General features: G+C 38.8%; 1 long non-coding RNA gene across 1 annotated transcript in view; it reads left to right on the top strand.

The window, feature by feature from the left end:
- The first annotated feature begins 4,111 nt into the window (after positions 1–4,111).
- Positions 4,112–22,726, top strand: part of LOC141249391 (uncharacterized) — a 94,084-nt gene continuing 75,469 nt past the window's right edge. Inside the window, exon 1 of the long non-coding RNA XR_012312170.1 lies at positions 4,112–4,224. This is a non-coding gene — a long non-coding RNA (uncharacterized lncRNA). The remainder of the gene's footprint in view (positions 4,225–22,726) is intronic.

Genomic DNA, 22,726 nt, shown 5'->3' with positions numbered 1-22,726 from the left:
GACTGTCACTGGGATTGGGGGCGTCCGATGCCCCTTGCCCATGGCCCGGGTTTTTATTGATTGGGGTGCGGGGAGTGGGGTGAAGGAAGTGGGAGTATCCAAAAACCTACCTGCAAATGTTTTGTTGGGAACTGATTTGGGGAGGATGTTTGCTTATTATGTCCCTGACACCCCTCCCCGATCTGATACGGTTGGTAAGGTTAATGCTAATAATGTGAATGTCAATGCTTTACATGATGATGGTGATGATGATGATGATGATGATGATGTTGTTGTATTGGAAGGTGCAGGAGAACTCAGCCATGTCACTCTGCGGGGTGATGTTGCTGAGGATCCCCTAGCAGGAGCAAATGTCAGTGCCAAGGGTAATGGGGAGAGGCACGAGGACCATGAAGCAGGTGGTGCTGTGCCAGTGACCAGTGTCACAACAGATGGAGACCTGGCTGATGGTAGCTGCCGCATACGTAGCACTGTGCCTGAGGTAATGGAGGATGATGGAGAAGTAGTTCTCATGGCCTCTCAGGCTAATGAGACGGTGTTATTCCCCGGGGAGACGGCCTATATAGCCGCTGTTACCCGCAGTCAGAGTGCCCAGAATGCAAGTAACGCCCTGCCTTCTGGACCCCCCTCGAACAGAGGAATAACTGAATCAGGTATGGACCCAGAGCCGGTCCCAGAGGGTCCCAGTGAGGACGTGGCCTTAACCTCACTTCTGGCTTCCTCCAGCCAGGAGTTTCAGGCAGCTCTGCACTCAGATGATAGTCTGGAGACGTTAAGGAGCCTCGCGGAGAAACCCACCTCCGAGTCGGATAAGGAGAGGGTATTCTGGGACCAAGGGAGGTTGTACCGGGAGACAGTTCCCTGTACACCCCAACAGGAGTGGCTGAGGGAAAGACAGCTGGTCGTCCCCTACCAATTCAGGGACGAGTTGTTGCGGATCGCCCATGAAATTCCACTCGCTGGACACTTGGGGGTTAGCAAAACCAAGGCCCGGCTGTCTCATCACTTTTATTGGCCCAAAATGAGGACAGATGTGGTGAACTACTGTCGCTCCTGTACCACGTGTCAAAGAGTGGGAAAGTCAGGGCCGGCCCCCAAAGCCCCCCTGATCTCTTTGCCAGTGATAGAGGAGCCTTTCCAGAGGATTGCTGTGGACATTGTGGGACCACTGGCCATACCCAGCAGCTCTGGAAAACGATTCATCCTTACCGTGGTAGACTATGCTACCCGGTATCCGGAGGCAGTAGCCCTGTCCTCAATTAGGGCGGATAAGGTGGCGGACGCCCTCTTGGCCATCTTTTCGCGAGTAGGATTTCCCAGGGAGATGCTTACCGACCAGGGGACTCAGTTCATGTCACGCTTAATGGAGGCCCTATGTAAGAAAATGCAGGTGCAGCATCTGGTATCGAGTGCGTATCACCCACAGACCAATGGTTTGTGTGAGCGATTCAACGGTACCCTCAAACAGATGTTAAAAATGCTGGTTGAGACCCAGGGTCGCGACTGGGAGCGTTACCTCCCACACCTGCTATTTGCTTACAGAGAGGTTCCACAGGCCTCGACGGGGTTCTCCCCCTTTGAGCTCCTGTATGGCAGGCGTGTCCGAGGACCCCTTGGGTTGATAAGGGAATTCTGGGAAGAAGAGCCGAGCTCCCCAGGAGTGTCCATCGTGGAGTATGTCATGCGCTTCCGTGACAAGATGCAGACCTTGACGCAGTTGGTGCATGACAACATGGCGCAAGCCCAGGCTGACCAGAAGCATTGGTACGACCAGAACGCCCGAGAACGGACCTACCAGGTGGGTCAGAAGGTGTGGGTGCTGGTCCCCGTACCAAAGGACAAGCTTCAGGCGGCCTGGGAAGGCCCGTACGTCATTCACCAACAGCTCAACCCGGTCACCTACGTGATCACACTTGACCACGAGCGGGGTAGGCGGAAGGCGTTTCACGTTAATATGATGAAGGCTCATCAAGAACGTGGAACCTGCGTCCTACCGGTCTGCAACCTGCCCGAGGATGGGGAGGATGACCCCCTCTTGGACATGCTCGCCCAAGCGAAGGCCAGCGGGTCCCTAGAGGATGTAGAGCTAAGCGACTTGCTATCCGCAGACCAGAGGTCTCGGATGCAGGACTGAAGTGGCGGTCCATGAAGTGGACACCGGGAATCATGCCCCACTCCGGCGGACAGCCTATCGAATCTCCGACGAGGTGCAGCATGTCATGCGCCAGGAGGTCGAGGAGATGCTGCAGTTGGGGGTGATTAAGCGGTCCAAGAGCGCGTGGGCCTCACCTGTAGTCCTGGTGCCTAAGAAGGACCGGACCACCCGGTTCAGTGTGGACTACAGGGGGCTCAACGCTATCACCGCCTCTGACGCACAACCAATGCCACGCATTGAGGAGCTGCTGGAGCGGTTAGCCAGCGCAAGCTATCTCTCCATTATGGATTTGAGTCGGGGATATTGGCAGATTCCCTTGAGCCCCGGGGCTCAGGAGAAGTCCGCCTTTATCACCCCCTTCGGATTGTATGAATCCACGGTCATGCCCTTCGGCATGAAAAATGCCCCTGCCACGTTCCAGCGAATGGTCAACCACCTGCTCCAGGGACTGGAGAGGTACGCAGTAGCGTACCTGGATGACATTGCCATCTTCAGTCCCACCTGGGAGGATCACCTCGAGCATCTGCAGCAGGTGCTCGGGCGCATTCACCAGGCGGGCTTGACCATCAAGCCGGGAAAGTGCCAGATGGGCATGAACGAGGTCCACTACCTGGGGCACCGGGTAGGTGGGGGTACTCTGAAGCCAGAGCCTGGGAAGGTGGACGCTATCGTGTCCTGGCCCACCCCCAGGACCAAGAAGCAGGTGCAGTCCTTCTTGGGCACCGCAGGGTACTATAGACGCTTTGTGCAGGACTATAGTAGCCTTGCGAAGCCCTTGACAGACCTCACCAGGAAGAGCCTACCCCATTCCGTCAAATGGACGGATGAATGCGAGGTGGCCTTTAGGGCTTTGAAGACTGCCCTGAGCAGCTCTCCTGTACTAAAGGCGGTCGACGGCACACGGCCACTCTTAGTACAGACCGACGCCAGTGAATTTGGCCTCGGTGCTGTACTCAGCCAGGTCGACTCGGGGAACCAAGAACACCCCGTGTTGTACCTAAGCCGGAAACTGCTGCCGAGGGAAGTGGCCTATTCCACCATAGAGAAGGAGTGCCTGGCCATTGTATGGGCCCTCAACCGCTTACAGCCTTACTTGTACGGGCGCCCCTTCACTGTCGTGACTGACCACAACCCCCTGAGTTGGCTGCACACCATGTCAGGTGCCAACGGAAGGTTGTTACGCTGGAGCCTCACCCTCCAGCAGTACGACTTTACTGTTCAACACCGCAAGGGCAGCGAGCATGGCAATGCCGATGGGTTGTCCCGGCGAGGGGAGCCTCCAGACATACGCTTGGAGGAGTACCAGAAGGTCCTACCTCCATAGCGCAGTCAAAAAGGGGGAGGTGTCAGGCAAAAGGTATTTTTGCCCGAGTTTTTAAAAATGAGAGATGTTTTAAAAAAAGAAAAAAAAACCCCACCCCCTATCTGTTTGTAAGTGAAGACACAGAACTCACTTTTGCTTTTCCCCAAACCAGGAATTTTTATGACCCGCCATAAAACCTCAGTCCAGGGCAAGCGCTAGTACAAACCGGAAAATCCCTCCAAAAAATCCCATTGTTTAATTGTACAAACGTTTTATGCCAATTTTAATCACGCACAGGTCTGACAGAAACATCGGAACCACGTTTTTTGAATGCTCACCTTTTTCCCATTACAATAGTATAACTTGCATAACTGAGGAATGACCGGGAACTGAGATAATGGATTCTGAGCTTCTGAGCGTCATAGAGGTTTCATATTTAATATCTATCTTCATGAATATTGGTGACGGTCAAGATGATGTCTCCCTCTTGGATGTGGGACCCCCCCACACCAAGATATGGAATCTGAAGGATCTGTTAGGTCTTCTGCAGCTGGGTGGGCTCGCAAAGCCGAGCCCCCCTTGTAAGGTAAATAAGGGGTGTTCCCCAGAGTTTTGGCTGCTTACTAAAAAGCAAATCGGCCATTTTCAGGTCATTCTTCTCAGGGACGTCGAACGCACGCACTTCACGCGGCGTAAGAAGAATCACCTCTAATTTCCGGGGAGCCGTCCCTCCCACAGAATCTGAGACCATCACCTTGTGAAGCAGGTTTTGCTATTACTTATCCCTTTTATTTTAATAACTGTTGATGCATACATGTAAATTGTCTCCTTTATAATATCTTGTATATATTTTGTAAACACTGCCCACCTTTTGGGAGTAAATCATTAATTATTTACCAGTTTCTTTCTTCTTGTCCTATGTCGAGCAAACACGTTCCTCACCCACTAATTCACGTTACCTACCAGGTACCCGATCCACCTGTTAAGCGATCGGTGGTGGCAGTATACCAGTATTTATGTGATATTGTGGTTTGAGGGTGGCTGGTCGGAGGTATATATACGTTCCTGGAAGGAACTGGTGGTATATATACGTCCTGTCACATCACGTGCCGCAATAGTCGACATAAATGAGAGCAGCTGCACCCGTGCTTATCCTCTGTCAATACCGTGTTTGACCAGCAGGATAAGGGGGCGCCAGAGAGCTGCAAGGTCTGACCCAAGAGTGGGTGTTGTTTTCATGACAGTAATGACTCTATATAATAGATCCCTCTGTGTGTAATGACTCTATATAATAGATCCCTCTGTGTGTGATGACTATATAATAGATCCCTCTGTGTGTAATGACTCTATATAATAGATCCCTCTGTGTGTAATGACTCTCTATAATAGATCACTCTGTGTGTAATGACTCTATATAATAGATCCCTCTGTGTGTAATGACTCTATATAATAGATCCCTCTGTGTGTAATGACTCTATAAAATAGATCCCTCTGTGTGTAATGACACTATATAATAGATCCCTCTGTGTGTAATGACTCTATATAATAGATCCCTCTGTGTGTAATGACTATATAATAGATCACTCTGTGTGTAATGACTCTATATAATAGATCCCTCTGTGTGTAATGGCTCTATATAATAGATCACTTTGTGTGTAAAGACTCTATATAATAGATCCCTCTGTGTGTAATGACTCTATATAATAGATCACTCTGTGTGTAATGACTCTATATAATAGATCCCTCTGTGTGTAATGACTCTATATAATAGATTGCTCTGTGTGTAATGACTCTATATAATAGATCCCTCTGTGTGTAATGACTCTATATAATAGATCCCTCTGTGTGTAATGACTCTATATAATAGATCCCTCTGTGTGTAATGACTCTATATAATAGATCCCTCTGTGTGTAATGACTCTATATAATAGATCCCTCTGTGTGTAATGGCTCTACATAATAGATCCCTCTGCGTGTAATGACTCTATATAATAGATCCCTCTGTGTGTAATGACTCTATATAATAGATCACTCTGTGTGTAATGACTCTATGTAATAGATCACTCTGTGTGTAATGACTCTATATAATAGATCCCTCTGTGTGTAATGACTCTATATAATAGATCCCTCTGTGTAATGTCTCTATAGAATAGATCGCTCTGTGTGTAATGACTCTATATAATAGATCCCTCGGCGTGTAATGACTTTATATAATAGATCCCTCTGTGTGTAATGACTCTATATAATAGATCCCTCTGCGTGTAATGACTCTATATAATAGATCCCTCTGTGTGTAATGACTCTATATAATAGATCCCTCTGTGTGTAATGACTCTATATAATAGATCCCTCTGTGTGTAATGACTCTATATAATAGATCCCTCTGTGTGTAATGACTCTATATAATAGATCCCTCTGTGTAATGACTCTATAGAATAGATCGCTCTGTGTGTAATGACTCTATATAATAGATCCCTCTGCGTGTAATGACTCTATATAATAGATCCCTCTGTGTGTAATGACTCTATATAATAGATCCCTCTGCGTGTAATGACTCTATATAATAGATCCCTCTGTGTGTAATGACTCTATATAATAGATCCCTCTGTGTGTAATGACTCTATATAATAGATCCCTCTGTGTGTAATGGCTCTACATAATAGATCCCTCTGTGTGTAATGACTCTATATAATAGATCCCTCTGTGTGTAATGACTCTATATAATAGATCCCTCTGTGTGTAATGACTCTATATAATAGATCCCTCTGTGTGTAATGACTCTATATAATAGATCCCTCTGTGTGTAATGACTCTATATAATAGATCCCTCTGTGTGTAATGACTCTATATAATAGACCCCTCTGCGTGTAATGACTCTATATAATAGACCACTCTGTGTGTAATGACTCTATATAATAGATCCCTCTGTGTGTAATGACTCTATATAATAGATCACTCTGTGTGTAAAGACTCTATATAATAGACCCCTCTGCGTGTAATGACTCTATATAATAGATCCCTCTGTGTGTAATGACTCTATATAATAGATCCCTCTGTGTGTAATGACTCTATATAATAGACCCCTCTGCGTGTAATGACTCTATATAATAGATCCCTCTGTGTGTAATGACTCTATATAATAGATCCCTCTGTGTGTAATGACTCTATATAATAGATCACTCTGTGTGTAATGACTCTATATAATAGATCCCTCTGTGTGTAATGACTCTATATAATAGATCACTCTGTGTGTAAAGACTCTATATAATCGATCCCTCTGCGTGTAATGACTCTATATAATAGATCCCTCTGTGTGTAATAACTCTATATAATAGATCCCTCTGCGTGTAATGACTCTATATAATAGACCCCTCTGCGTGTAATGACTCTATATAATAGATCCCTCTGTGTGTAATGACTCTATATAATAGATCCCTCTGTGTGTAATGACTCTATATAATAGATCCCTCTGTGTGTAATGACTCTATATAATAGATCCCTCTGTGTGTGATGACTATATAATAGATCCCTCTGTGTGTAATGACTCTATATAATAGATCCCTCTGTGTGTAATGACTCTATATAATAGATCACTCTGTGTGTAATGACTCTATATAATAGATCACTCTGTGTGTAATGACTCTATATAATAGATCCCTCTGTGTGTAATGACTCTATATAATAGATCCCTCTGTGTAATGTCTCTATAGAATAGATCGCTCTGTGTGTAATGACTCTATATAATAGATCCCTCTGTGTGTAATGACTCTATATAATAGATCCCTCTGTGTGTAATGGCTCTACATAATAGATCCCTCTGCGTGTAATGACTCTATATAATAGATCCCTCTGTGTGTAATGACTCTATATAATAGATCCCTCTGTGTGTAATGACTCTATATAATAGATCCCTCGGCGTGTAATGACTTTATATAATAGATCCCTCTGTGTGTAATGACTCTATATAATAGATCCCTCTGCGTGTAATGACTCTATATAATAGATCCCTCTGTGTGTAATGACTCTATATAATAGATCCCTCTGTGTGTATTGACTCTATATAATAGATCCCTCTGTGTGTAATGACTCTATATAATAGATCCCTCTGTGTGTAATGACTCTATATAATAGATCCCTCTGTGTGTAATGACTCTATATAATAGATCCCTCTGTGTGTAATGACTCTATATAATAGATCCCTCTGTGTGTAATGACTCTATATAATAGATCCCTCTGTGTGTAATGACTCTATATAATAGACCCCTCTGCGTGTAATGACTCTATATAATAGACCACTCTGTGTGTAATGACTCTATATAATAGATCCCTCTGTGTGTAATGACTCTATATAATAGATCACTCTGTGTGTAAAGACTCTATATAATAGACCCCTCTGCGTGTAATGACTCTATATAATAGATCCCTCTGTGTGTAATGACTCTATATAATAGATCCCTCTGTGTGTAATGACTCTATATAATAGACCCCTCTGCGTGTAATGACTCTATATAATAGATCCCTCTGTGTGTAATGACTCTATATAATAGATCCCTCTGTGTGTAATGACTCTATATAATAGATCACTCTGTGTGTAATGACTCTATATAATAGATCCCTCTGTGTGTAATGACTCTATATAATAGATCACTCTGTGTGTAAAGACTCTATATAATCGATCCCTCTGCGTGTAATGACTCTATATAATAGATCCCTCTGTGTGTAATAACTCTATATAATAGATCCCTCTGCGTGTAATGACTCTATATAATAGACCCCTCTGCGTGTAATGACTCTATATAATAGATCCCTCTGTGTGTAATGACTCTATATAATAGATCCCTCTGTGTGTAATGACTCTATATAATAGATCCCTCTGTGTGTAATGACTCTATATAATAGATCCCTCTGTGTGTGATGACTATATAATAGATCCCTCTGTGTGTAATGACTCTATATAATAGATCCCTCTGTGTGTAATGACTCTATATAATAGATCACTCTGTGTGTAATGACTCTATATAATAGATCACTCTGTGTGTAATGACTCTATATAATAGATCCCTCTGTGTGTAATGACTCTATATAATAGATCCCTCTGTGTAATGTCTCTATAGAATAGATCGCTCTGTGTGTAATGACTCTATATAATAGATCCCTCTGTGTGTAATGACTCTATATAATAGATCCCTCTGTGTGTAATGGCTCTACATAATAGATCCCTCTGCGTGTAATGACTCTATATAATAGATCCCTCTGTGTGTAATGACTCTATATAATAGATCCCTCTGTGTGTAATGACTCTATATAATAGATCCCTCGGCGTGTAATGACTTTATATAATAGATCCCTCTGTGTGTAATGACTCTATATAATAGATCCCTCTGCGTGTAATGACTCTATATAATAGATCCCTCTGTGTGTAATGACTCTATATAATAGATCCCTCTGTGTGTATTGACTCTATATAATAGATCCCTCTGTGTGTAATGACTCTATATAATAGATCCCTCTGTGTGTAATGACTCTATATAATAGATCCCTCTGTGTAATGACTCTATAGAATAGATCGCTCTGTGTGTAATGACTCTATATAATAGATCCCTCTGCGTGTAATGACTCTATATAATAGATCCCTCTGTGTGTAATGACTCTATATAATAGATCCCTCTGTGTGTAATGACTCTATTTAATAGATTGCTCTGTGTGTAATGACTCTATATAATAGATCCCTCTGTGTGTAATGACTCTATATAATAGATCCCTCTGTGTGTAATGACTCTATATAATAGATCCCTCTGTGTGTAATGACTCTATATAATAGATCCCTCTGTGTGTAATGACTCTATATAATAGATCCCTCTGTGTGTAATGGCTCTACATAATAGATCCCTCTGCGTGTAATGACTCTATATAATAGATCCCTCTGTGTGTAATGACTCTATATAATAGATCCCTCTGCGTGTAATGACTCTATATAATAGATCCCTCTGTGTGTAATGACTCTATATAATAGATCCCTCTGTGTGTAATGACTCTATATAATAGATCCCTCTGTGTGTAATGACTCTATATAATAGATCCCTCTGTGTGTAATGGCTCTACATAATAGATCCCTCTGCGTGTAATGACTCTATATAATAGATCCCTCTGTGTGTAATGACTCTATATAATAGATCACTCTGTGTGTAATGACTCTATATAATAGATCACTCTGTGTGTAGTGACTCTATATAATAGATCCCTCTGTGTGTAATGACTCTATATAATAGATCCCTCTGTGTAATGTCTCTATAGAATAGATCGCTCTGTGTGTAATGACTCTATATAATAGATCCCTCGGCGTGTAATGACTTTATATAATAGATCCCTCTGTGTGTAATGACTCTATATAATAGATCCCTCTGCGTGTAATGACTCTATATAATAGATCCCTCTGTGTGTAATGACTCTATATAATAGATCCCTCTGTGTGTAATGACTCTATATAATAGATCCCTCTGTGTGTAATGACTCTATATAATAGATTCCTCTGTGTGTAATGACTCTATATAATAGATCCCTCTGTGTAATGACTCTATAGAATAGATCGCTCTGTGTGTAATGACTCTATATAATAGATCCCTCTGCGTGTAATGACTCTATATAATAGATCCCTCTGTGTGTAATGACTCTATATAATAGATCCCTCTGCGTGTAATGACTCTATATAATAGATCCCTCTGTGTGTAATGACTCTATATAATAGATCCCTCTGTGTGTAATGACTCTATATAATAGATCCCTCTGTGTGTAATGGCTCTACATAATAGATCCCTCTGTGTGTAATGACTCTATATAATAGATCCCTCTGTGTGTAATGACTCTATATAATAGATCCCTCTGTGTGTAATGACTCTATATAATAGATCCCTCTGTGTGTAATGACTCTATATAATAGATCCCTCTGTGTGTAATGACTCTATATAATAGATCCCTCTGTGTGTAATGACTCTATATAATAGACCCCTCTGCGTGTAATGACTCTATATAATAGACCACTCTGTGTGTAATGACTCTATATAATAGATCCCTCTGTGTGTAATGACTCTATATAATAGATCACTCTGTGTGTAAAGACTCTATATAATAGACCCCTCTGCGTGTAATGACTCTATATAATAGATCCCTCTGTGTGTAATGACTCTATATAATAGATCCCTCTGTGTGTAATGACTCTATATAATAGACCCCTCTGTGTGTAATGACTCTATATAATAGATCCCTCTGTGTGTAATGACTCTATATAATAGATCCCTCTGTGTGTAATGACTCTATATAATAGATCACTCTGTGTGTAATGACTCTATATAATAGATCCCTCTGTGTGTAATGACTCTATATAATAGATCACTCTGTGTGTAAAGACTCTATATAATCGATCCCTCTGCGTGTAATGACTCTATATAATAGATCCCTCTGTGTGTAATAACTCTATATAATAGATCCCTCTGCGTGTAATGACTCTATATAATAGACCCCTCTGCGTGTAATGACTCTATATAATAGATCCTCTGTGTGTAATGACTCTATATAATAGATCCCTCTGTGTGTAATGACTCTATATAATAGATCCCTCTGTGTGTAATGACTCTATATAATAGATCCCTCTGTGTGTGATGACTATATAATAGATCCCTCTGTGTGTAATGACTCTATATAATAGATCCCTCTGTGTGTAATGACTCTATATAATAGATCACTCTGTGTGTAATGACTCTATATAATAGATCACTCTGTGTGTAATGACTCTATATAATAGATCCCTCTGTGTGTAATGACTCTATATAATAGATCCCTCTGTGTAATGTCTCTATAAAATAGATCGCTCTGTGTGTAATGACTCTATATAATAGATCCCTCTGTGTGTAATGACTCTATATAATAGATCCCTCTGCGTGTAATGGCTCTACATAATAGATCCCTCTGCGTGTAATGACTCTATATAATAGATCCCTCTGTGTGTAATGACTCTATATAATAGATCACTCTGTGTGTAATGACTCTATATAATAGATCCCTCTGTGTGTAATGACTCTATATAATAGATCCCTCTGTGTGTAATGACTCTATATAATAGATCCCTCTGTGTGTAATGACTCTATATAATAGATCCCTCTGTGTGTAATGGCTCTACATAATAGATCCCTCTGCGTGTAATGACTCTATATAATAGATCCCTCTGTGTGTAATGACTCTATATAATAGATCCCTCTGCGTGTAATGACTCTATATAATAGATCCCTCTGTGTGTAATGACTCTATATAATAGATCCCTCTGTGTGTAATGACTCTATATAATAGATCACTCTGTGTGTAATGACTCTATATAATAGATCCCTCTGTGTGTAATGACTCTATATAATAGATCACTCTGTGTGTAAAGACTCTATATAATCGATCCCTCTGCGTGTAATGACTCTATATAATAGATCCCTCTGTGTGTAATAACTCTATATAATAGATCCCTCTGTGTGTAATGACTCTATATAATAGATCCCTCTGTGTGTAATGACTCTATATAATAGATCCCTCTGTGTGTAATGACTCTATATAATAGATCCCTCTGTGTGTAATGGCTCTACATAATAGATCCCTCTGCGTGTAATGACTCTATATAATAGATCCCTCTGTGTGTAATGACTCTATATAATAGATCCCTCTGCGTGTAATGACTCTATATAATAGATCCCTCTGTGTGTAATGACTCTATATAATAGATCCCTCTGTGTGTAATGACTCTATATAATAGATCACTCTGTGTGTAATGACTCTATATAATAGATCCCTCTGTGTGTAATGACTCTATATAATAGATCACTCTGTGTGTAAAGACTCTATATAATCGATCCCTCTGCGTGTAATGACTCTATATAATAGATCCCTCTGTGTGTAATAACTCTATATAATAGATCCCTCTGCGTGTAATGACTCTATATAATAGACCCCTCTGCGTGTAATGACTCTATATAATAGATCCTCTGTGTGTAATGACTCTATATAATAGATCCCTCTGTGTGTAATGACTCTATATAATAGATCCCTCTGTGTGTAATGACTCTATATAATAGATCCCTCTGTGTGTGATGACTATATAATAGATCCCTCTGTGTGTAATGACTCTATATAATAGATCCCTCTGTGTGTAATGACTCTATATAATAGATCACTCTGTGTGTAATGACTCTATATAATAGATCACTCTGTGTGTAATGACTCTATATAATAGATCCCTCTGTGTGTAATGACTCTATATAATAGATCCCTCTGTGTAATGTCTCTATAAAATAGATCGCTCTGTGTGTAATGACTCTATATAATAGATCCCTCTGTGTGTAATGACTCTATATAATAGATCCCTCTGCGTGTAATGGCTCTACATAATAGATCCCTCTGCGTGTAATGACTCTATATAATAGATCCCTCTGTGTGTAATGACTCTATATAATAGATCACTCTGTGTGTAATGACTCTATATAATAGATCCCTCTGTGTGTAATGACTCTATATAATAGATCCCTCTGTGTGTAATGACTCTATATAATAGATCCCTCTGTGTGTAATGACTCTATATAATAGATCCCTCTGTGTGTAATGGCTCTACATAATAGATCCCTCTGCGTGTAATGACTCTATATAATAGATCCCTCTGTGTGTAATGACTCTATATAATAGATCCCTCTGCGTGTAATGACTCTATATAATAGATCCCTCTGTGTGTAATGACTCTATATAATAGATCCCTCTGTGTGTAATGACTCTATATAATAGATCCCTCTGTGTGTAATGACTCTATATAATAGATCCCTCTGTGTGTAATGGCTCTACATAATAGATCCCTCTGCGTGTAATGACTCTATATAATAGATCCCTCTGTGTGTAATGACTCTATATAATAGATCACTCTGTGTGTAATGACTCTATATAATAGATCACTCTGTGTGTAATGACTCTATATAATAGATCCCTCTGTGTGTAATGACTCTATATAATAGATCCCTCTGTGTAATGTCTCTATAGAATAGATCGCTCTGTGTGTAATGACTCTATATAATAGATCCCTCGGCGTGTAATGACTTTATATAATAGATCCCTCTGTGTGTAATGACTCTATATAATAGATCCCTCTGCGTGTAATGACTCTATATAATAGATCCCTCTGTGTGTAATGACTCTATATAATAGATCCCTCTGTGTGTAATGACTCTATATAATAGATCCCTCTGTGTGTAATGACTCTATATAATAGATTCCTCTGTGTGTAATGACTCTATATAATAGATCCCTCTGTGTAATGACTCTATAGAATAGATCGCTCTGTGTGTAATGACTCTATATAATAGATCCCTCTGCGTGTAATGACTCTATATAATAGATCCCTCTGTGTGTAATGACTCTATATAATAGATCCCTCTGCGTGTAATGACTCTATATAATAGATCCCTCTGTGTGTAATGACTCTATATAATAGATCCCTCTGTGTGTAATGACTCTATATAATAGATCCCTCTGTGTGTAATGGCTCTACATAATAGATCCCTCTGTGTGTAATAACTCTATATAATAGATCCCTCTGTGTGTAATGACTCTATATAATAGATCCCTCTGTGTGTAATGACTCTATATAATAGATCCCTCTGTGTGTAATGACTCTATATAATAGATCCCTCTGTGTGTAATGACTCTATATAATAGATCCCTCTGTGTGTAATGACTCTATATAATAGACCCCTCTGCGTGTAATGACTCTATATAATAGACCACTCTGTGTGTAATGACTCTATATAATAGATCCCTCTGTGTGTAATGACTCTATATAATAGATCACTCTGTGTGTAAAGACTCTATATAATAGACCCCTCTGCGTGTAATGACTCTATATAATAGATCCCTCTGTGTGTAATGACTCTATATAATAGATCCCTCTGTGTGTAATGACTCTATATAATAGACCCCTCTGTGTGTAATGACTCTATATAATAGATCCCTCTGTGTGTAATGACTCTATATAATAGATCCCTCTGTGTGTAATGACTCTATATAATAGATCACTCTGTGTGTAATGACTCTATATAATAGATCCCTCTGTGTGTAATGACTCTATATAATAGATCACTCTGTGTGTAAAGACTCTATATAATCGATCCCTCTGCGTGTAATGACTCTATATAATAGATCCCTCTGTGTGTAATAACTCTATATAATAGATCCCTCTGCGTGTAATGACTCTATATAATAGACCCCTCTGCGTGTAATGACTCTATATAATAGATCCTCTGTGTGTAATGACTCTATATAATAGATCCCTCTGTGTGTAATGACTCTATATAATAGATCCCTCTGTGTGTAATGACTCTATATAATAGATCCCTCTGTGTGTGATGACTATATAATAGATCCCTCTGTGTGTAATGACTCTATATAATAGATCCCTCTGTGTGTAATGACTCTATATAATAGATCACTCTGTGTGTAATGACTCTATATAATAGATCACTCTGTGTGTAATGACTCTATATAATAGATCCCTCTGTGTGTAATGACTCTATATAATAGATCCCTCTGTGTAATGTCTCTATAAAATAGATCGCTCTGTGTGTAATGACTCTATATAATAGATCCCTCTGTGTGTAATGACTCTATATAATAGATCCCTCTGCGTGTAATGGCTCTACATAATAGATCCCTCTGCGTGTAATGACTCTATATAATAGATCCCTCTGTGTGTAATGACTCTATATAATAGATCACTCTGTGTGTAATGACTCTATATAATAGATCCCTCGGCGTGTAATGACTTTATATAATAGATCCCTCTGTGTGTAATGACTCTATATAATAGATCCCTCTGCGTGTAATGACTCTATATAATAGATCGCTCTGTGTGTAATGACTCTATATAATAGATCCCTCTGTGTGTATTGACTCTATATAATAGATCCCTCTGTGTGTAATGACTCTATATAATAGATCCCTCTGTGTGTAATGACTCTATATAATAGATCCCTCTGTGTAATGACTCTATAGAATAGATCGCTCTGTGTGTAATAACTCTATATAATAGATCCCTCTGCGTGTAATGACTCTATATAATAGATCCCTCTGTGTGTAATGACTCTATATAATAGATCCCTCTGCGTGTAATGACTCTATATAATAGATCCCTCTGTGTGTAATGACTCTATATAATAGATCCCTCTGTGTGTAATGACTCTATATAATAGATCCCTCTGTGTGTAATGGCTCTACATAATAGATCCCTCTGTGTGTAATGACTCTATATAATAGATCCCTCTGTGTGTAATGACTCTATATAATAGATCCCTCTGTGTGTAATGACTCTATATAATAGATCCCTCTGTGTGTAATGACTCTATATAATACATCCCTCTGTGTGTAATGACTCTATATAATAGATCCCTCTGTGTGTAATGACTCTATATAATAGACCCCTCTGCGTGTAATGACTCTATATAATAGATCCCTCTGTGTGTAATGACTCTATATAATAGATCCCTCTGTGTGTAATGACTCTATATAATAGATCACTCTGTGTGTAATGACTCTATATAATAGATCACTCTGTGTGTAATGACTCTATATAATAGATCCCTCTGTGTGTAATGACTCTATATAATAGATCCCTCTGTGTAATGTCTCTATAGAATAGATCGCTCTGTGTGTAATGACTCTATATAATAGATCCCTCTGTGTGTAATGACTCTATATAATAGATCCCTCTGTGTGTAATGGCTCTACATAATAGATCCCTCTGCGTGTAATGACTCTATATAATAGATCCCTCTGTGTGTAATGACTCTATATAATAGATCACTCTGTGTGTAATGACTCTATATAATAGATCCCTCGGTGTGTAATGACTTTATATAATAGATCCCTCTGTGTGTAATGACTCTATATAATAGATCCCTCTGCGTGTAATGACTCTATATAATAGATCCCTCTGTGTGTAATGACTCTATATAATAGATCCCTCTGTGTGTATTGACTCTATATAATAGATCCCTCTGTGTGTAATGACTCTATATAATAGATCCCTCTGTGTGTAATGACTCTATATAATAGATCCCTCTGTGTAATGACTCTATAGAATAGATCGCTCTGTGTGTAATAACTCTATATAATAGATCCCTCTGCGTGTAATGACTCTATATAATAGATCCCTCTGTGTGTAATGACTCTATATAATAGATCCCTCTGCGTGTAATGACTCTATATAATAGATCCCTCTGTGTGTAATGACTCTATATAATAGATCCCTCTGTGTGTAATGACTCTATATAATAGATCCCTCTGTGTGTAATGGCTCTACATAATAGATCCCTCTGTGTGTAATGACTCTATATAATAGATCCCTCTGTGTGTAATGACTCTATATAATAGATCCCTCTGTGTGTAATGACTCTATATAATAGATCCCTCTGTGTGTAATGACTCTATATAATAGATCCCTCTGTGTGTAATGACTCTATATAATAGATCCCTCTGTGTGTAATGACTCTATATAATAGACCCCTCTGCGTGTAATGACTCTATATAATAGACCACTCTGTGTGTAATGACTCTATATAATAGATCCCTCTGTGTGTAATGACTCTATATAATAGATCACTCTGTGTGTAAAGACTCTATATAATAGACCCCTCTGCGTGTAATGACTCTATATAATAGATCCCTCTGTGTGTAATGACTCTATATAATAGATCCCTCTGTGTGTAATGACTCTATATAATAGACCCCTCTGCGTGTAATGACTCTATATAATAGATCCCTCTGTGTGTAATGACTCTATATAATAGATCCCTCTGTGTGTAATGACTCTATATAATAGATCACTCTGTGTGTAATGACTCTATATAATAGATCCCTCTGTGTGTAATGACTCTATATAATAGATCACTCTGTGTGTAAAGACTCTATATAATAGATCCCTCTGCGTGTAATGACTCTATATAATAGATCCCTCTGTGTGTAATAACTCTATATAATAGATCCCTCTGCGTGTAATGACTCTATATAATAGACCCCTCTGCGTGTAATGACTCTATATAATAGATCCCTCTGTGTGTAATGACTCTATATAATAGATCCCTCTGTGTGTAATGACTCTATATAATAGATCCCTCTGTGTGTAATGACTCTATATAATAGATCCCTCTGTGTGTGATGACTATATAATAGATCCCTCTGTGTGTAATGACTCTATATAATAGATCCCTCTGTGTGTAATGACTCTCTATAATAGATCACTCTGTGTGTAATGACTCTATATAATAGATCCCTCTGTGTGTAATAACTCTATATAATAGATCCCTCTGTGTGTAATGACACTATATAATAGATCCCTCTGTGTGTAATGACTCTATATAATAGATCCCTCTGTGTGTAATGACTCTATATAATAGATCCCTCTGTGTGTAATGACTCTATATAATAGATCACTCTGTGTGTAAAGACTCTATATAATAGACCCCTCTGCGTGTAATGACTCTATATAATAGATCCCTCTGTGTGTAATGACTCTATATAATAGATCCCTGTGTGTGTAATGACTCTATATAATAGATCCCTCTGTGTGTAATGACTCTATATAATAGATCCCTCTGTGTGTAATGACTCTATATAATAGATTGCTCTGTGTGTAATGACTCTATATAATAGATCCCTCTGCGTGTAATGACTCTATATAATAGATCCCTCTGTGTGTAATGACTCTATATAATAGATCCCTCTGTGTGTAATGACTCTATATAATAGATCCCTCTTTGTGTAATGACTCTATATAATAGATCCCTCTGTGTGTAATGGCTCTACATAATAGATCCCTCTGTGTGTAATGACTCTATATAATAGATCCCTCTGTGTGTAATGACTCTATATAATAGATCCCTCTGTGTGTAATGGCTCTACATAATAGATCCCTCTGTGTGTAATGACTCTATATAATAGATCCCTCTGTGTGTAATGACTCTATATAATAGATCCCTCTGTGTGTAATGACTCTATATAATAGATCCCTCTGTGTGTAATGACTCTATATAATAGATCCCTCTGTGTGTAATGACTCTATATAATAGATCCCTCTGTGTGTAATGACTCTATATAATAGACCCCTCTGTGTGTAATGACTCTATATAATAGATCACTCTGTGTGTAATGACTCTATATAATAGATCCCTCTGTGTGTAATGGCTCTATATAATAGATCACTCTGTGTTTAAAGACTCTATATAATAGACCCCTCTGCGTGTAATGACTCTATATAATAGATCCCTCTGTGTGTAATGACTCTATATAATAGATCCCTCTGCGTGTATTGACTCTATATAATAGATCCCTCTGTGTGTAATGACTCTATATAATAGATCCCTCTGCGTGTAATGACTCTATATAATAGATCCCTCTGTGTGTAATGACTCTATATAATAGATCCCTCTGTGTGTGATGACTATATAATTGATCCCCTCTGTGTGTAATGACTCTATATAATAGATCCCTCTGTGTGTAATGACTCTATATAATAGATCCCTCTGTGTGTAATGACTCTATATAATAGATCACTTTGCGTGTAATGACTCTATATAATAGATCCCTCTGTGTGTAATGACTATAATAGATCACTCTGTGTGTAATGACTCCATATAATAGATCCCTCTGTGTGTAATGACTCTATATAATAGATCCCTCTGCGTGTAATGACTCTATATAATAGATCCCTCTGTGTGTAATGACTCTATATAATAGATCCCTCTGTGTGTGATGACTATATAATAGATCCCTCTGTGTGTAATAACTCTCTATAATAGATCACTCTGTGTGTAATGACTCTATATAATAGATCCCTCTGTGTGTAATGACTCTATATAATAGATCCCTCTGTGTGAAATGACTCTATATAATAGATCCCTCTGTGTGTAATGACTCTATATAATAGATCACTCTGTGTGTAATGACTCTATATAATAGATCCCTCTGTGTGTAATGGCTCTATATAATAGATCACTCTGTGTGTAAAGACTCTATATAATAGACCCCTCTGCGTGTAATGACTCTATATAATAGATCCCTCTGTGTGTAATGACTCTATATAATAGATCCCTCTGCGTGTAATGACTCTATATAATAGATCCCTCTGTGTGTAATGACTCTTTATAATAGATCCCTCTGCGTGTAATGACTCTAATTAATAGATCCCTCTGTGTGTAATGACTCTATATAATAGATCCCTCTGTGTGTAATGACTCTATACAATAGATCCCTCTGTGTGTAATGACTCTATATAATAGATCACTCTGTGTGTAATGACTCTATATAATAGATCCCTCTGTGTGTAATGGCTCTATATAATAGATCACTCTGTGTGTAAAGACTCTATATAATAGATCCCTCTGTGTGTAATGACTCTATATAATAGATCCCTCTGTGTGTAATGACTCTATATAATAGATCCCTCTGTGTGTAATGACTCTATATAATAGATCCCTCTGTGTGTAATGACTCTATATAATAGATCCCTCTGTGTGTAATCACTCTATATAATAGATCCCTCTGTGTGTAATGACTCTATATAATAGATCACTCTGCGTGTAATGACTCTATATAATAGATCCCCTCTGTGTGTAATGACTCTATATAATAGATCCCTCTGTGTGTAATGACTCTATATAATAGATCCCTCTGTGTGTAATGACTCTATATAATAGATCCCTCTGTGTGTAATGACTCTATATAATAGATCACTCTGCGTGTAATGACTCTATATAATAGATCCCTCTGTGTGTAATGACTCTATATAATAGATCCCTCTGTGTGTAATGACTCTATATAATAGATCCCTCTGTGTGTAATGACTCTATATAATAGATCCCTCTGTGTGTAATGACTCTATATAATAGATCCCTCTGTGTGTAATGACTCTATATAATAGATCCCCTCTGTGTGTAATGACTCTATATAATAGATCCCTCTGTGTGTAATGACTCTATATAATAGATCCCTCTGTGTGTAATGACTCTATATAATAGATCCCTCTGTGTGTAATGACTCTATATAATAGATCACTCTGCGTGTAATGACTCTATATAATAGATCCCTCTGTGTGTAATGACTATAATAGATCACTCTGTGTGTAATGACTCCATATAATAGATCCCTCTGTGTGTAATGACTCTATATAATAGATCCCTCTGTGTGTAATGACTCTATATAATAGATCCCTGTGTGTGTAATGACTCTCTATAATAGATCACTCTGTGTGTAATGACTCTATATAATAGATCCCTCTGTGTGTAATGACTCTCTATAATAGATCCCTCTGTGTGTAATGACTCTATATAATAGATCCCTCTGTGTGTGATGACTCTATAATAGATCCCTCTGTGTGTAATGACTCTATATAATAGATCCCTCTGTGTGTAATGACTCTATATAATAGATCCCTCTGTGTGTAATGACTCTATATAATAGATCACTCTGTGTGTAATGACTCTATATAATAGATCCCTCTGTGTGTAATGGCTCTATATAATAGATCACTCTGTGTGTAATGACACTATATAATAGATCCCTCTGTGTGTGATGACTATATAATAGATCCCTCTGTGTGTAATGACTCTATATAATAGATCCCTCTGTGTGTAATGACTCTATATAATAGATCACTCTGTGTGTAAAGACTCTATATAATAGATCCCTCTGCGTGTAATGACTCTATATAATAGACCCCTCTGCGTGTAATGACTCTATATAATAGATCCCTCTGTGTGTAATGACTCTATATAATAGATCCCTCTGTGTGTAATGACTCTATATAATAGATCCCTCTGTGTGTAATGACTCTATATAATAGATCCCTCTGTGTGTAATGACTATAATAGATCACTCTGTGTTTAATGACTCCATATAATAGATCCCTCTGTGTGTAATGACTCTATATAATAGATCCCTCTGCGTGTAATGACTCTATATAATAGATCCCTCTGTGTGTAATGACTCTATATAATAGATCCCTCTGTGTGTGATGACTATATAATAGATCCCTCTGTGTGTAATGACTCTATATAATAGATCCCTCTGTGTGTAATGACTCTCTATAATAGATCACTCTGTGTGTAATGACTCTATATAATAGATCCCTCTGTGTGTAATGACTCTATATAATAGATCCCTCTGTGTGAAATGACTCTATATAATAGATCCCTCTGTGTGTAATGACTCTATATAATAGATCACTCTGTGTGTAATGACTCTATATAATAGATCCCTCTGTGTGTAATGGCTCTATATAATAGATCACTCTGTGTGTAAAGACTCTATATAATAGACCCCTCTGCGTGTAATGACTCTATATAATAGATCCCTCTGTGTGTAATGACTCTATATAATAGATCCCTCTGCGTGTAATGACTCTATATAATAGATCCCTCTGTGTGTAATGACTCTTTATAATAGATCCCTCTGCGTGTAATGACTCTATATAATAGATCCCTCTGTGTGTAATGACTCTATATAATAGATCCCTGTGTGTAATGACTCTATACAATAGATCCCTCTGTGTGTAATGACTCTATATAATAGATCACTCTGTGTGTAATGACTCTATATAATAGATCCCTCTGTGTGTAATGGCTCTATATAATAGATCACTCTGTGTGTAAAGACTCTATATAATAGATCCCTCTGTGTGTAATGACTCTATATAATAGATCCCTCTGTGTGTAATGACTCTATATAATAGATCCCTCTGTGTGTAATGACTCTATATAATAGATCCCTCTGTGTGTAATGATTCTATATAATAGATCCCTCTGTGTGTAATCACTCTATATAATAGATCCCTCTGTGTGTAATGACTCTATATAATAGATCACTCTGCGTGTAATGACTCTATATAATAGATCCCCTCTGTGTGTAATGACTCTATATAATAGATCCCTCTGTGTGTAATGACTCTATATAATAGATCCCTCTGTGTGTAATGACTCTATATAATAGATCCCTCTGTGTGTAATGACTCTATATAATAGATCACTCTGCGTGTAATGACTCTATATAATAGATCCCTCTGTGTGTAATGACTCTATATAATAGATCCCTCTGTGTGTAATGACTCTATATAATAGATCCCTCTGTGTGTAATGACTCTATATAATAGATCCCTCTGTGTGTAATGACTCTATATAATAGATCCCTCTGTGTGTAATGACTCTATA

This window comes from Phyllobates terribilis, unplaced genomic scaffold (assembly GCF_046119375.1).
Source record: "Phyllobates terribilis strain yellow unplaced genomic scaffold, ASM4611937v1 Scaffold_2__4_contigs__length_985480577, whole genome shotgun sequence".
NCBI lineage: Eukaryota > Metazoa > Chordata > Amphibia > Anura > Dendrobatidae > Phyllobates > Phyllobates terribilis.
The sequence above is the reverse complement of the archived record's forward strand: the minus strand, read 5'-3'. Positions and strand labels throughout refer to the sequence as shown.